We start from the raw sequence: 13,398 nt of genomic DNA, 5'->3' as shown, positions 1-13,398 counted from the left end.
GGGAAGTATCCTTAGAGGATTAGGTACAAGCAAGTGGGTGGAACCAGGAAAGGTATGGGTCAATCAGTCAGCTCATAAAAATTTATTAATTGCTTCCTGTCTGCTAGACACTGTGCCAAGCCCTAGAAATGGAATGAAAGGTAAAGGTAAAGCTCAAAAAGCTCACAGAAAAATGGGGAGACAATATGCAAACAATTATATACAAACAAAATATAAAACAGTATAAACTGGAGAGAATCAACAGAGTGAAGGCACCAGAACTAAAGGGGATCAGGAAAGGCTTCTCATAGAAGGTAGGACTTTAACTGAGACCTGAAAAAAGGCAAACTAAAGAAGGGATAGAGATGAGGAGGGAGAGAATTCCCAACATGAGGGCAACCAAAGAAAATATGATTAGTTCCCAATTACCTACTTCTAGGATCATATAGAAGGTTTCATTGGTGGCATTGAGAATTCTTTACTAGGAAGCTAGGTAGCTCAGTGGATAGAGCATCAGTCCTGAAGTCCAGAGGACCTGAATTCAAGTGTGACCTCAGACACTAAACACTTCCTGACTGTGTGACCCTGGGCAAATGCCTTAGCAAAAAAAAAAAAAAAAAAAAAAGTTAGCCCCTCAACCCCAAGATATCTTTCTAGGCTTCAGTGATCAAAATTTACATTAGTTTGAGCAGACCACCTACAGGCAATGACTCACATAATGTCTAAAGGGAGGGTATGAAGAATGGGTCTCCTTCATTCCTTCTCCCTCACCACACCCATGAAATGAAACTTGATCCTTAACTTTTTTCATTTTTTCTTTCCCATTCTAATTGAGGAGAGTGAAGCCTCTTGAGAGTTCAAAAGTCAAAAAAGTGAACCACAGGAATTCAGGAGTCAGAATCCAGGCTGGGCCCCACAGGTAAGTGATCATTAATACAAGAATTAATTTCAAAAATAAACTTCTGGGCGCCAGTCCAACAGAAGGACTCATCTGGCTGCAATGTCTCTCTTTGGACTTGAATTTGGTGGGACTAATCCTTTCCCTTTAAAAAAGCTTCCTGATGTTAAGTGACAAAATGGACATGGAGTGCTAGTCACTGGTTCTTAACAATGGTGGTGGTTGGTGGTGGGGTGAAGCATAGTGGTGTTTTGAGCCAATGATAGTAGAAAGGAAAGAACCCAATCTCTGAGTGCACCCTAAAACTATCTGAGGCCTGGCCCTGAGATGGTAGGGACAGAACATATTTTACACAAATAACACCTGAAAGCAAGAGGAAATTAGAAACCACTTCTTAGAAGAGGTGGCACCTAAAGTTAGCCTTGAAGTAAAAAATTCTGAGCCATGGAGACAATAAGTACATTGAGGTGATGGGGTATGGGACTGCAGAACTCCCTCCAAATTTATTGAGGTTTCAGGGCTCTCTCCATATGGGCCACCAAATGTTGGAGTATGGGTGAACCCCAAAATACGGTGGGGCTTCAGCTGGTATCATGAGGTGTCTCGAAAGAATTTGTGGCTTAGACCATTTCCAAATCAAGAGATAAAGATTTTATTATGCTGCTGGCAGCAAGGTAATATCCAAAGGGGAGTTTAGTCATTAATAAGGGAAAAGACACTGGGGAACTGATTATTTTCTCACCATAACAAATTACAGGGGAAGATGCCATAAGGCAGGCTAAGTTTCTAATAAACTAGCTATTGTGATGGTTAATAAGCAAAAGGATTCAGTCATTGTGATTAGTAGGAGGGCTAATCCTAAAAGAAGTTAGCAGTTAACTAAGGAAATGATGATGACTATGTTCTTAAAGAAAGAGCTAAATTCTTAATGAATTAGCAATGCCATAAAGCAGGCTAAATTCCTAAAGTTAGCAAAGAAGTGGAGTTTATAGGAGGAAAATAACTTTGGGGGTTGACATAATGATTTTGGCCTTCTGATTGGATAAAGTAACTGTGGGGTCATGAAAGTTTTGTCAATGCAAGGAATTCTAAAAGAAATTCAATAAGGGTCTACTACAACTAAAGGCTCACTTAAGGACAACAAAAGACCTTATTCTTAGAATAAAAAGTCCATTTAAGTTTGAGATAATCCTGTCAATCAGTGTTATCTCTCTCTCTCTCTCTCTCTTCCCCCCCCCCCCTCTCCTTCTGGAAGTAGCTTGGACAGTAACTTAGGCACTCTCCTGTTACTATTCCTCTCTAAGATTTATTCATCTACCAAAAACCTGGGATCTTTTTGTTGGGGTCTTATTTATTCCATCATGGGGAATTTTAGGTAAAAGTACTGAGGCAGGAAATAATAAGAATATTGATTTCACGAGAACAGTTAATAATTTAATTTGATAATTATAGTAGTCTAGGTGAGAAGTGATGAGACTCTGAACTGGAATGGTATCTATATGAATAGATTAAAGAAAGAAATAAGAAAAAACTTGTGAGGATAAAAATCAACAGATTAATACTTGATTGGATAAAAGTGTAGGAGAGGATTGTGAGGGAGTAGAATCATTAAGTATAAATGATACTAGAATTTTGACAATGCATGGAAGGAAATTAATAGGGAGGTATCTAGAGTGATATTGTGGGATCAAGAGAATGTGTTTTTTATGGCAGAAACTAGGCATGGACCCACATTTAATACCACATACTAAGATAAGATCAAAATGGGTTCAAGATTTAGGCATAAAGAACGAGATCATAAATAAATTAGAGGCTAGTTTACCTCTCAGACTTGTGGAGGAGGAAGGAATTTGTGTCCAAAGGAGAACTAGAGATCATTATTGATCACAAAATAGAAAATTTTGATTATACCTGTTAGGATTACTAAGTGAGAACTCGGGTTTTTGCAAAAGAATTATATGGGTCCGTTGTCTCCAGGCAGTTGCTGTTAACTCTTGTCCAGAGAAGTGACTTCCCTTCCTGCAGGGAGCCCCGTCAAGCCTGATGCAATGCAGAGTCTTCTCCTTGAATCCTGGCTCTGAATCTCCTCCAGCTCTTATCCTTCTCCAGGCAGACTCACTCTCCAGGCCCACTGTTCTCTCTTTTATTCTCCCAGAGAATGGGCGTGGGATAATGCAAGGGCTTCTGGGAAGAACCACCTCAGCCAATGAGCCTGCTCCTTCCATCAAGTCAACCTGAGTTCTCACCTTGTAATTGTCCAACCTGAATTCTCACCTTGTCACTATCCAGACAACCCGAGTTCTCACTTAGTAATCCTAACATCTCCCCCTTTCTTTTGATTTAGAACATAGGACAGTCATGACCTTGAAACATAAATCCATCAATATGGGAAGTATTACAGATAATTACATAAATTACATAAGCACATAGTAACACAGTAACATAACACATGCTAGAAGTATATAACATAATCAAATAATCATAAATTGAAAATTTATAAATGTCCATAAGTCCATTGTCCATTAGTCTCATCTTGTGTGAGGAAGTCCAATGATTCCTGCTGGTTTTAAAGTTCTTTAATGGTCTTTTTATTAGCCATGCTCTTTCGGTGTAAGATGTTTCTTAGATCTTCTCCTTTATTTTGAGGTTTTTCTCTTTTTCTGTCTCTCTCTGATGGACAAGGCGAATATGACTCGTTGGCACCCATCTGATTCCTTTTCCTGCTGAAGAAATACAAGCAAACCCTCTCCCCCAGGCAGTTAACCTATCTGGTTTTCTTCTATTTACCACTTTCTAAATCTCTTCTCATCATCTGGCAATTACATTGGAGTTGTTTGCACTGGACACAGCCCTGTTGGTTTAAAAGGCCTGTATTCTCCCCAAGTGTAATCCATTTTTACAATCTGATTGCCTTTTGGCTCACTTATCAGGTAATCCCTTTCTGCCATGTGATTGCTTTTCTGCTGGTTGATCAAATCAGAATCCTGACCTTCTAAAGGCTCTTTGGGTGTAACATCAGCTGCCATCATGCCCCAAGTCTTTTTTGCCTGGGGCCCTGGACCTGGGCCCCTCATCCCATTTCCCTGAATTAGTTTACACTCTGATGCCCAATGGAGTTCTCTGTTGCATTTTGGACATGGGGTTTTAGGTCTTCTCTCACCCTGTCTTCTCACTGTATCTCCATACCTACACTGAGCTCTTAGATGCCCAATTTTTCCACATTGAAAACATCGCCGAGTTTCTCTAGAAGTCCCTTGCCAGGAGGGACCCTGTCTTTCCATGTTCATCATCATCCGGGTGTAAAAAGCATTTGTTCCCACTGTAGCACAGCGTCTTATGATCTCCTCTAAAGGAGCATCTTTGTCTAATCCCCATATAATTCTTTTGCAAATCTCGTTGGCATTTTCCTTAGCCAGATGTCTGGTCATTATTTCTGTAGCTGCATTTTCTCCAATAGTTCTTTTGACAGCAGTTTGCAAACGTCCCAAAAAATCTGCAAAAGGTTCATTGGGACCTTGCTGTATTTTAGTGAAAGCCTCTCCGCGATCTTTCTGTCCAGGGAGGACACCCCAAGCTTTTATTGCAGCCTTAGCAATTTGTTCATATATTGTCATGGTATAATCAGTCTGTTCTGAATTCTCTCCATACCGACCTTCACCAGCTAAGTGCTCAAAAGTGAATTGTGTGTTAACTCCTATTTCCAAATTGCATCTGACTTGAATTTTACATAATTCATGAAATTCCGCAAGCCATAATAAATTTTCTCCAGGTTCCAGACATGTCCTTGCTATGGATTTCCAATCATTCGGGGTTAGGACTTCATAAGACAAACCATCTAGTAACATTTTGACATAAGCTGATGTAGCCCCATAAAGGGTACAACCTTTTTTCAAATCCTTAATTTTATTCAAATCTAAAGGTGCATATCTTCTCCTTTTTTTACCTACAGAGTCAATCTCTTCAATCACAGGATATGCATGTATAAAATCACTTATATCCTGTCCTTCTCTCTTAGCTTTAACCAATGCTTTTTCTAATCTTGTCATAGGCTTAGGCTGCTTCACAGGCAATTCTGTTTGCGTTTCTGCCTCTTCCTCTCCTCCTTCTAGCTCCACCCATGAAGGGTTAATTGAGGGAGGAGATGGGAGGTGCTCCTGTTGCTGTTGCTCAGAATTGTACTTAACTTCATTGTTATCTGATTCATCCTTTTCACCTAGTTTAGTTGACACTTCCCCATTTTGCTCCTTCATCTCTTCCTTTAGAATAACATTGTTTAAAGCCAATTGGATTACATTGTATATATGAATTGTATCTTTGGAAATTGAGTTTGGCCTGGAATTGTAGTGTTCACCTAATTGCTTTCCTACTAATTCCCATTCATCTGGATCCAATTCTTCTTCCAGAGAAAAAGGACATATAACCTTCACAGTTCTTAAAAGTTCAGTAATCTCCTCTAAAATTATAATCAATCCTTGGCTTTTCATAACCTTGATGATGCTCTCTAAACATTTTCCTTGAACAGAAGGTGTTTGCCCCATTTCACTATAAGAGATTCCTGGTTTAGCCCTTAACAAGTTAAGTTCCTTATTTATCTATTAGAATGCTCACTTAATCTTTAACAAAGTTTCCTTGTTACTCACGGTTCTGGGTCAGAGAGACTGAGATCTGGATGGGAGGCTTTTCCACTGGAATCAGAACCGTGTCTGTCCCTGTTCGGGAGCCAAATTGCGAAGGTCTGGTCTAGCTCCTTTTGTCAGGATAAGCAAAAGTCCTTGCCCCACGTTGGGCGCCAAATGTAGCGAGCTGTCGTCTCTAGAAGCTGCCGGATCACTCTCTGGGAAGAGATCTGCTGTGTCTTCTACTCAAATCTCTCCGACAGATTCTTCTTCCTGTAGTGAACCGTTGTCTCCAGGCAGTTGCTGTTAACTCTTGTCCTTAGAAGTGACTTCCCTTCCTGCAGAGAGCCCCGTCAAGCCAGATGTAATGCAAAGTCTTCTCCTTGAATCTCCTCCAGCTCTTATCCTTCTCCATGTAGACTCACTTTCCAGGCCCACTGTTCTCTCTTTTATTCTCCCAGAGAATGGGCGTGGGATAATGCAAGGGCTTCTGGGAAGAACCACCTCAGCCAACGAGCCTGCTCCTTCCATCAAGTCAACCTGAGTTCTCACCTTGTAATTGTCCAACCTGAATTCTCACCTTGTCACTATCCAGACAACCCGAGTTCTCACTTAGTAATCCTAACAACACCAAATTAAAAAGGTTTTGCACAAACAAAACTAATGCAAACAAGACTAGAAGGGAAGTAACAAATTGGGAAAACATTTTTACAGTTAAAGGTTCTAATAAAGGCCTCATCTCCAAAATATACAGAGAATTGACTTTAATTTATAAGAAATCAAGTCATTCTCCAATTGAAAAATGGTCAAAGGATATGAGGAGACAATTTTCAGATGATGAAATTAAAACTATTTTCACTCATATGAAAGAGTGTTCTAAATCACTATTGATCAGAAAAATGCAAATTAAGACAACTCTGAGATACCACTACACACCTGTCAGATTGGCTAAGATGATAGGAACAAATAATGATGAATGTTGGAGGGGCTGTGGGAAAACTGGGACACTGATGCATTGTTGGTGGAGTTGTGAAAGAATCCAACCATTCTGGAGAGCAATCTGGAACTATGCCCAAAAAGTTATCAAAATGTGCATACCCTTTGACCCAGCAGTGCTACTACTGGGCTTATATCCCAAGGAAATACTAAAGAAGGGAAAGGGACCTGTATGTGCCAAAATGTTTGTGGCAGCCCTTTTGGTAGTGGCTAGAAACTGGAAAATGAATGGATGTCCATCAATTGGAGAATGGTTGGGTAAATTATGGTATATGAATGTTATGGAATATTATTGTTCTGTAAGAAATGACCAACAGGAGGAACAGAGAAGCTTGGAGAGACTTACATCAACTGATGCTGAGTGAAACGAGCAGAACTAGGAGATCATTATACACTTCAACAATGATACTGTACGAGGATGTATTCTTATGGAAGTGGATATCTTCAACATAGAGAAGAGCTAATCCAATTCCAATTGACCAATGATGGACAGAATCAGCTACATCCAGAAAAGGAACACTGGGAAATGAGTGTAAACTGTGAGCATTTTTGTTTGTTTATTTGTTTTTCTTCCCAGATTATTTTTACCTTCCGAATACAATTCTTCCTTTTCAACAACAACAAAATTTGGTTCTGCACATATATATTGTACCTAGGATATACTATAAGATATTTAATATGTATGGGAATGCCTGCCATCTAGGGGAGGGGGTGGAGGGATGGAGGGGAAAAATTCAGAACAGAAGGGAGTACAAGGGATAATGTTGTAAAAAAAAAATACTTATGCATATGTACTGTCAAAAAATGCTATAATTATAAAATTATTTTAAAAAAAAGAGAATGTGTTTTTAAAAAAGAACTGATAGATTTTAGCATATTTATAGGGGATAAGGATAGATCTAGTAAATAAAAAGAGATCAAAGGTAAGAGTGAAAAAAGGAATAAACAATCAGGTGTGTTACCAAAAGAGGTAGGAATTGAAAGGGTTAAACTTGGCCAGAAAGCCCAGCTGAGGATTGGTGAAGATGCTGTCCTGAAGTAGGGAAGGAATCATGAATAAGCCTTGATTATAAGAATAAAATAGTAAAATGGTTGAGGGTGACATTGGGATTGAAGAAAAGAGTGATTTGAATTACTCCCAGATAAACCAGTGACTCAAAGATATATAAAAGGCTTTCCATGTAGTTCTGATAGCAAACTTGAAATTAGATAACATGAATTTGTAGTACATTGGTCATTATAATGATATGCTATTTTAAATCCCTTGGCATTTTTCAGACTAGATGGATGGTGGGGTAATCTAGCTGAAAAATGATAAGATAAGAACAATAGCTGGAGAAGAATCAAGGATTGAAGATAATATTTATTTTAATTGGTTAACTATCAAATAAATATAATTTAAGACAGGACCAAAGTGACAGCCTAGGAAAACAAGAAAAGACGAAAGATGTAGATGGTGACATGAGAAATGAGAGGGAAGAACATTAGATTATAATCAAAAAGAGAAATTTTGGAGTTCAAAATCATAGACGACAATTATGAATAATAGTAATGGTAAAAATCCCTGTGAATACCCATGGAAGAGTGAAGATTTAGGTCTTGGGAGATGAGGAAATTGACAAAATGGTAGTTCAAAGTGTTTGAGGATTCATCAATGGGAATATTGAAGACATGAGGGCAAGGGTTGGAATGAAATATCTATAAACCAGATATGGATTTCCTGGAAAATAAAAGAAAGGGTGACACAAAGGCAAGGAGATTTCAGAAACAAGGCTCTAACGCAGGTTACATAAATGTTTAGATGAATCTTTACGGAAGAGGGGTTGTCATAGTGACTGAGGATCTGGCAGGAGCAAGGCAATTCTTTGTCAAGGGTCATAGGAGAAGGGGCAATTATCACTAGAGAGGGAGGTCAGGAATTTAATGTGGTCCTCATATTCAGGTTCCTGTGAGTGAAAGATAAGGAACTATTTGAGAAAAGAACCAATCTGTGATGAAAAAAATCTTGTTAAATAATAGAAAAAGGATATCAAAGGAGAAGGAGGGCAACACTGGTAAAAAAGATATGGGGACATAGAAGAGGAAGGGAGTTTTCAACTTGTGAGATGAGTGACTCAATGAAAGGAATTAGGGAAGGAGGAGGTATGAATTCCCTGAGAGACTGCTGAAATACAAGAAGTTCTGGTTGGTTGGGGCCTCCACCCTTCAAAGTACTGAAATGATGGAGGGCAAAGGTGATGTGGGTGTTCCTTCTTCAAACATTGGGGAACTGAAAAGTATGGGCTAATTCTAAGAGCAGATAGACTTCTATAGTTGTTAAATGGGCCTTCCTATATAGCCTCCCCTCTCCTTCCACCCCAAATACAATTTGGGTCTATAAGAACCTACTAGAGAAGCTGGCTAGTCTTGAGTGAGCCTTTAATCACTTAGCTGATAAATTTTAGCATGTTTGTATGGGATAAGGATCGATCTAGTAAATAAAAAGATCAAAGGTGAGAGTAAAAGAAGGATCAGGTGTGTTACCAAAGGAGATAGGAAAATGTAGCTAGGACTTCAATATGGGTATCTTACTCCCTCAAACACTCTCCCTATCTTTCCACTTCCCACCTTCTACTGCCCCTCCCAAAATGCAATTGATACTTTTTGTGATTTCTATATTGGCCTTGAGTGTGAACCATAATGTGATCAAGCTAAGGGCTTGAAAACCTGACTATTTTTTTGTCGTTCAGGAACTATATTTTCCTTGATGTAGAGAACTTCAGAGTGAAGAATCTCCCTCCACTCAGGTTAGCATTGTTCTGAAATTTAGTCTTGGAGTTTTCTGGATCACTGAGAGATTAAGTGATTTACCCAGGGTCACAAACCCAGTACTGGAATCCAAGTCTTCTTGATTCATTGGCCATGAGACCAAGATATTTTCCTATAATATATACTACTTAATATTGTGTTTCTTTTTTACTGCTTATAAAGGAATTCCTCAGGGATCCCCCAACGTGCTATAGAATAGGAAACAGAATCGGGAAAGATAACAGAAGGGAATTCTAATCTTTTGGAATGAGCTATTTCCTATTCATTTTTCAGGAATAGAATTTAGATAATGTAAGTATCCTGTTGCCTCTGTCCCTTTTCACTGGGCTCTGTAGACCTTGGCTCTCATATGTAATTAGGAGTCAGGCAGAGAGGTAATTAGTTATTGCTCAGTGTGTTTGATTTGAGGTTTCTGGGACTAATGCAGAGGCAAGGATCTGAGGAAGTAAGAGGACATCACCCAGACTGTAGGGCAAGCCCCCAACTCCCTTAGGGCTGGACTTCTGGGGCCTTCAGGCTCCAAGTGCACTAATTGCATATAATATCGTCTTTCTGAAAGAGGAGACTGGCCACAGGCCCAGCTCTGATTTCTTTCTGGTACTCTTACAATGGGGGCATTCTGCACTTTGTGGTTTTTACTAAGAATGAAAACCAAAAGTTTTAATCCTTAGCAAGCTTCAGTCAGCCCTCAACTCTCATCACTTTCCAGGGCACAAATAGTACCTTTTCCCATAAATCAATTTTTAGTATCCCTGGCAGGGGGAGAGCGGCCAGCTGTTTCCTCCCTCTCTGAATGCTTTGCAGGAGGCAGCCCAAAGCTCAGCCAAGGAACAGGCTGCTCCTTGCTTTAAACTATCTGACTTCCTGCTAGTTTCCAGAACACTTCACAATATGTAAAGGGGGCTGGAATCAGGGCACCACCAGGAAGTCAGCAAACCCCTTTTCTAAGTTTTTAGTTCTGGAAACCAAATAAGTTTAGGAGTACCTGTCAGGGTATGTCCATCTTTAGCCAACATGGATATTTGCCTTAGCCACACATGCATTGAACTGATGGATGGGGAACAAATAGGCCCTTGCCTCATCTCTAGACTCATCTTCTTTCTACTGCCTTTCATCTCTCCCTTCTTTCTTCTCCTTCTCCTCCCGCTCCCTCCACTTTCCAGCCAATACATAAAAATGACCAGATGTAGCAGATTCCGCCGTCTCAGATGATGCTAGGTTACTGAGTAGAATCTCCAGGAGGGAAAGGCCCCTACTGGTTTTTTTCCCTACTTTCCCTTTTTCCCTACTGTGCTGGTTACTCTATGGGCAGCTAGAGAAATGCTTGATTTAACTTTCAGTCACTGATACAAAGGCTGAGATTATTAAGCTTTTTTTTCCCTGCTAATGAATTTTTACACATTTTGCTTGCTAAAGATATTTGAGATTTAAGATTGCAGGTTCTTAGCGTCAAACTCCATAATTGTTTATTCCTTAGTAGATACCCTGCTACTTTATTGAATTTTTTCCACCCAGAAGTGGAGTACACAGATTCTGTGAGGGTTCCTGCAGAACAATTTTAATGTCCCTGGAGCATCAGCATTCTTTCCTCTAAAGCCTAAGACCTTTGATTAGTCCTAATATAATCTTGGAGCTAAGGGACGACTGGCCTAAAGGTGGGATGGACAAGTCTGCTGTCTACATTTGAAGTAGATTGGTGAATGAAATGCATACATTCTTCTTCTCTGAAGAAGCTGGGAAAATGTGAAAGCCAAATTGTTTTACTGTCCAGGAGAAGCTGATTAGATGAAAACACTATGGGGAAGAAAGATAAAAGTAGACTATAGAATATTTGGGAGAGAAAAAAATAAGAATACTACTATTCACGGGGAGTAAGGAGGCTTATTGTTCGATTTTTGATTTTTAAAAAGCATATCGTAACGGATATGATTTATTAAAAATGATCATTGTTTTGATTATTTGCTTAAGAATAATACATATAGCTTACTGAAATATAAACTCAATAGAAATAACCAAAATTCCTTCAGAGAATCTGTCTTGAATTTTAAGTGTGATTTTTTTTCACACAATAGAGATTGCATTAATTGAGAGTGATTATCCATTATAAATTCGGATGCTCACACTGCTGGTAAAGAGACAGAAATAGGATTTTTAACTAGTGGTCAATACATTGGTTCAGACAGAAAACACACACACACACACACACACACACACACACACACACACACACACACACAACATCACAGGGGGCACTGAAATTAGATCAGGCTACAGGGATTTTACTTTCTCTTCTCCATTACTCCCCCTTCCCATCTCAGGCTCATAAAAATAATCCCCACACTACCTTCCTGACTGCCTCAGGAACTCACCTGGCAATACCTTCTGTTGAACAGCTAGTCACCCCATGCCCTGCCAGCAGTCCTGTACCTGCAGGACATTTATTTTAAGATTTATAGTCTATCAGAGAGAAAAGACATAAAGATTAATGTCATCTTCTTTGTAAAAAAAAAAAAAACAAACCAGTGCATCTTCATCTACCGTGCACACACACATACACACACACACACACACACACACACACACACACACACACACACACACACACCTGTGTGTACACACAGATATAATCTCTTTTTTCTATCCCTGCTAACTCTTCTACTTTACTTTTTCTGGCTAGCTTACCTTGCTATTACTTAACTTTTCCCTTTACCCCCAACACACAGATCCCTCCTATATCTTCTCCCCTTTATCATGGAACCCCAAACCAAAAACTTCATCCTCCTATGAGTAACTGAAGCTAGCAGCGTCCTGACTACTGCTTCTGCACTCATCAGGCATAATAAGCTGGTTTCCTTTTACCCAGGACAGGGTCTCAGCAGCGCAGCTGGGCCTGGCATTTATCAGCAGAGTTTCCCTCAGTTTTTCTGGACCCAAACCTCTGACTTTGTCTAGGAGGTTAAAGTTCCTGTGATTGGGGCTGAAGCTAGGACCACAGATAGCCCCAGGGCCTCCACTTGTGGTTTCAGCATAACTAGACTGGAGGTATTTACACTTCACACAATCTAATCTCCGTCTTATGGTCTTTCTTCAGGTCCAGTTGTCCCAGGAGAGTTCTGTTCTGCTTCAAGTTTTATTTGTTTTTTAACAGTCTACATTCACCCTGAGACATAATTTTGTTTTGTTTGCAGATGAGTTGGGGGGATTCAGGAGAGCTTGGAATTTTCTGACCTCCACCATCTTTCCAGAATCTTCTCTTCTTTTTACTTTTAAAAATCAAAGGTGGGGGAGGGGGCAGCTAGTTTAGAGCACCAGCCCTGAAGTCAGGAGGACCTGAGTTCAAATCTGGTCTTAGACACTTAACTCGTCCTAGCTGTGTGACCTTGGGCAAGTCATTTAACCCCAAATGCCTTAGGGGAAAAAAATCAAGGGGACAGTGGACAGAAGGCACAGAATTTCTCTTTTTATATTTAGACCATGTCTGATTAGATGGCGTATTCTGTCTCTATGTCCCTGTAGTTACTTCTCTCCTCCCTTACTTCCTCTATTCCCTAGGAGTAGGTGGGTGTTTTACATGGGGATCTGAGAGGGCAGATATATGACTCCCAATTCATGATCACTTCCATTTCACAGGCATTTCTGAGCATATGCTCATTGAATAGAATGGCAGTTGAAATTGTTCTACTTTTTCTCTACTCATTTATTTAATTATTAATTTATTCATTCCATTCATTACTAACCCCAAATAGTTGAATTTGCTTAAATTAAACACATAAATGATATACATCTCAGAAAATCTCCAGATGATTTCCAGTAACTGGCATGATGGAAAAACCATCAAAAACTAAATTTTCACATTGTTCCTGGAACTAACAATCACCTAAGAAAGAAGTAAAACTGACAATCTTTGGTTTTAGGATGGAGACCTCAAAAATCACTGAATATTTCATCTTTCATCTCCGCACTGGTTATCCCCCATCCCTGGAATGCTCTGCCTCTTTATCTGTACCTTAATTCCTCCCTCTTTTTTCAGAACTCAGTTTAAGTTTCACCCACCTTCCACAGAAATTTTTCCTGACTCAGCTGCTAATGCCTTCCCTTTTC

Source organism: Sminthopsis crassicaudata, chromosome 1 (assembly GCF_048593235.1).
Source record: "Sminthopsis crassicaudata isolate SCR6 chromosome 1, ASM4859323v1, whole genome shotgun sequence".
NCBI classification, from domain to species: domain Eukaryota; kingdom Metazoa; phylum Chordata; class Mammalia; order Dasyuromorphia; family Dasyuridae; genus Sminthopsis; species Sminthopsis crassicaudata.
Note: the sequence above shows the minus strand (reverse complement) of the source record.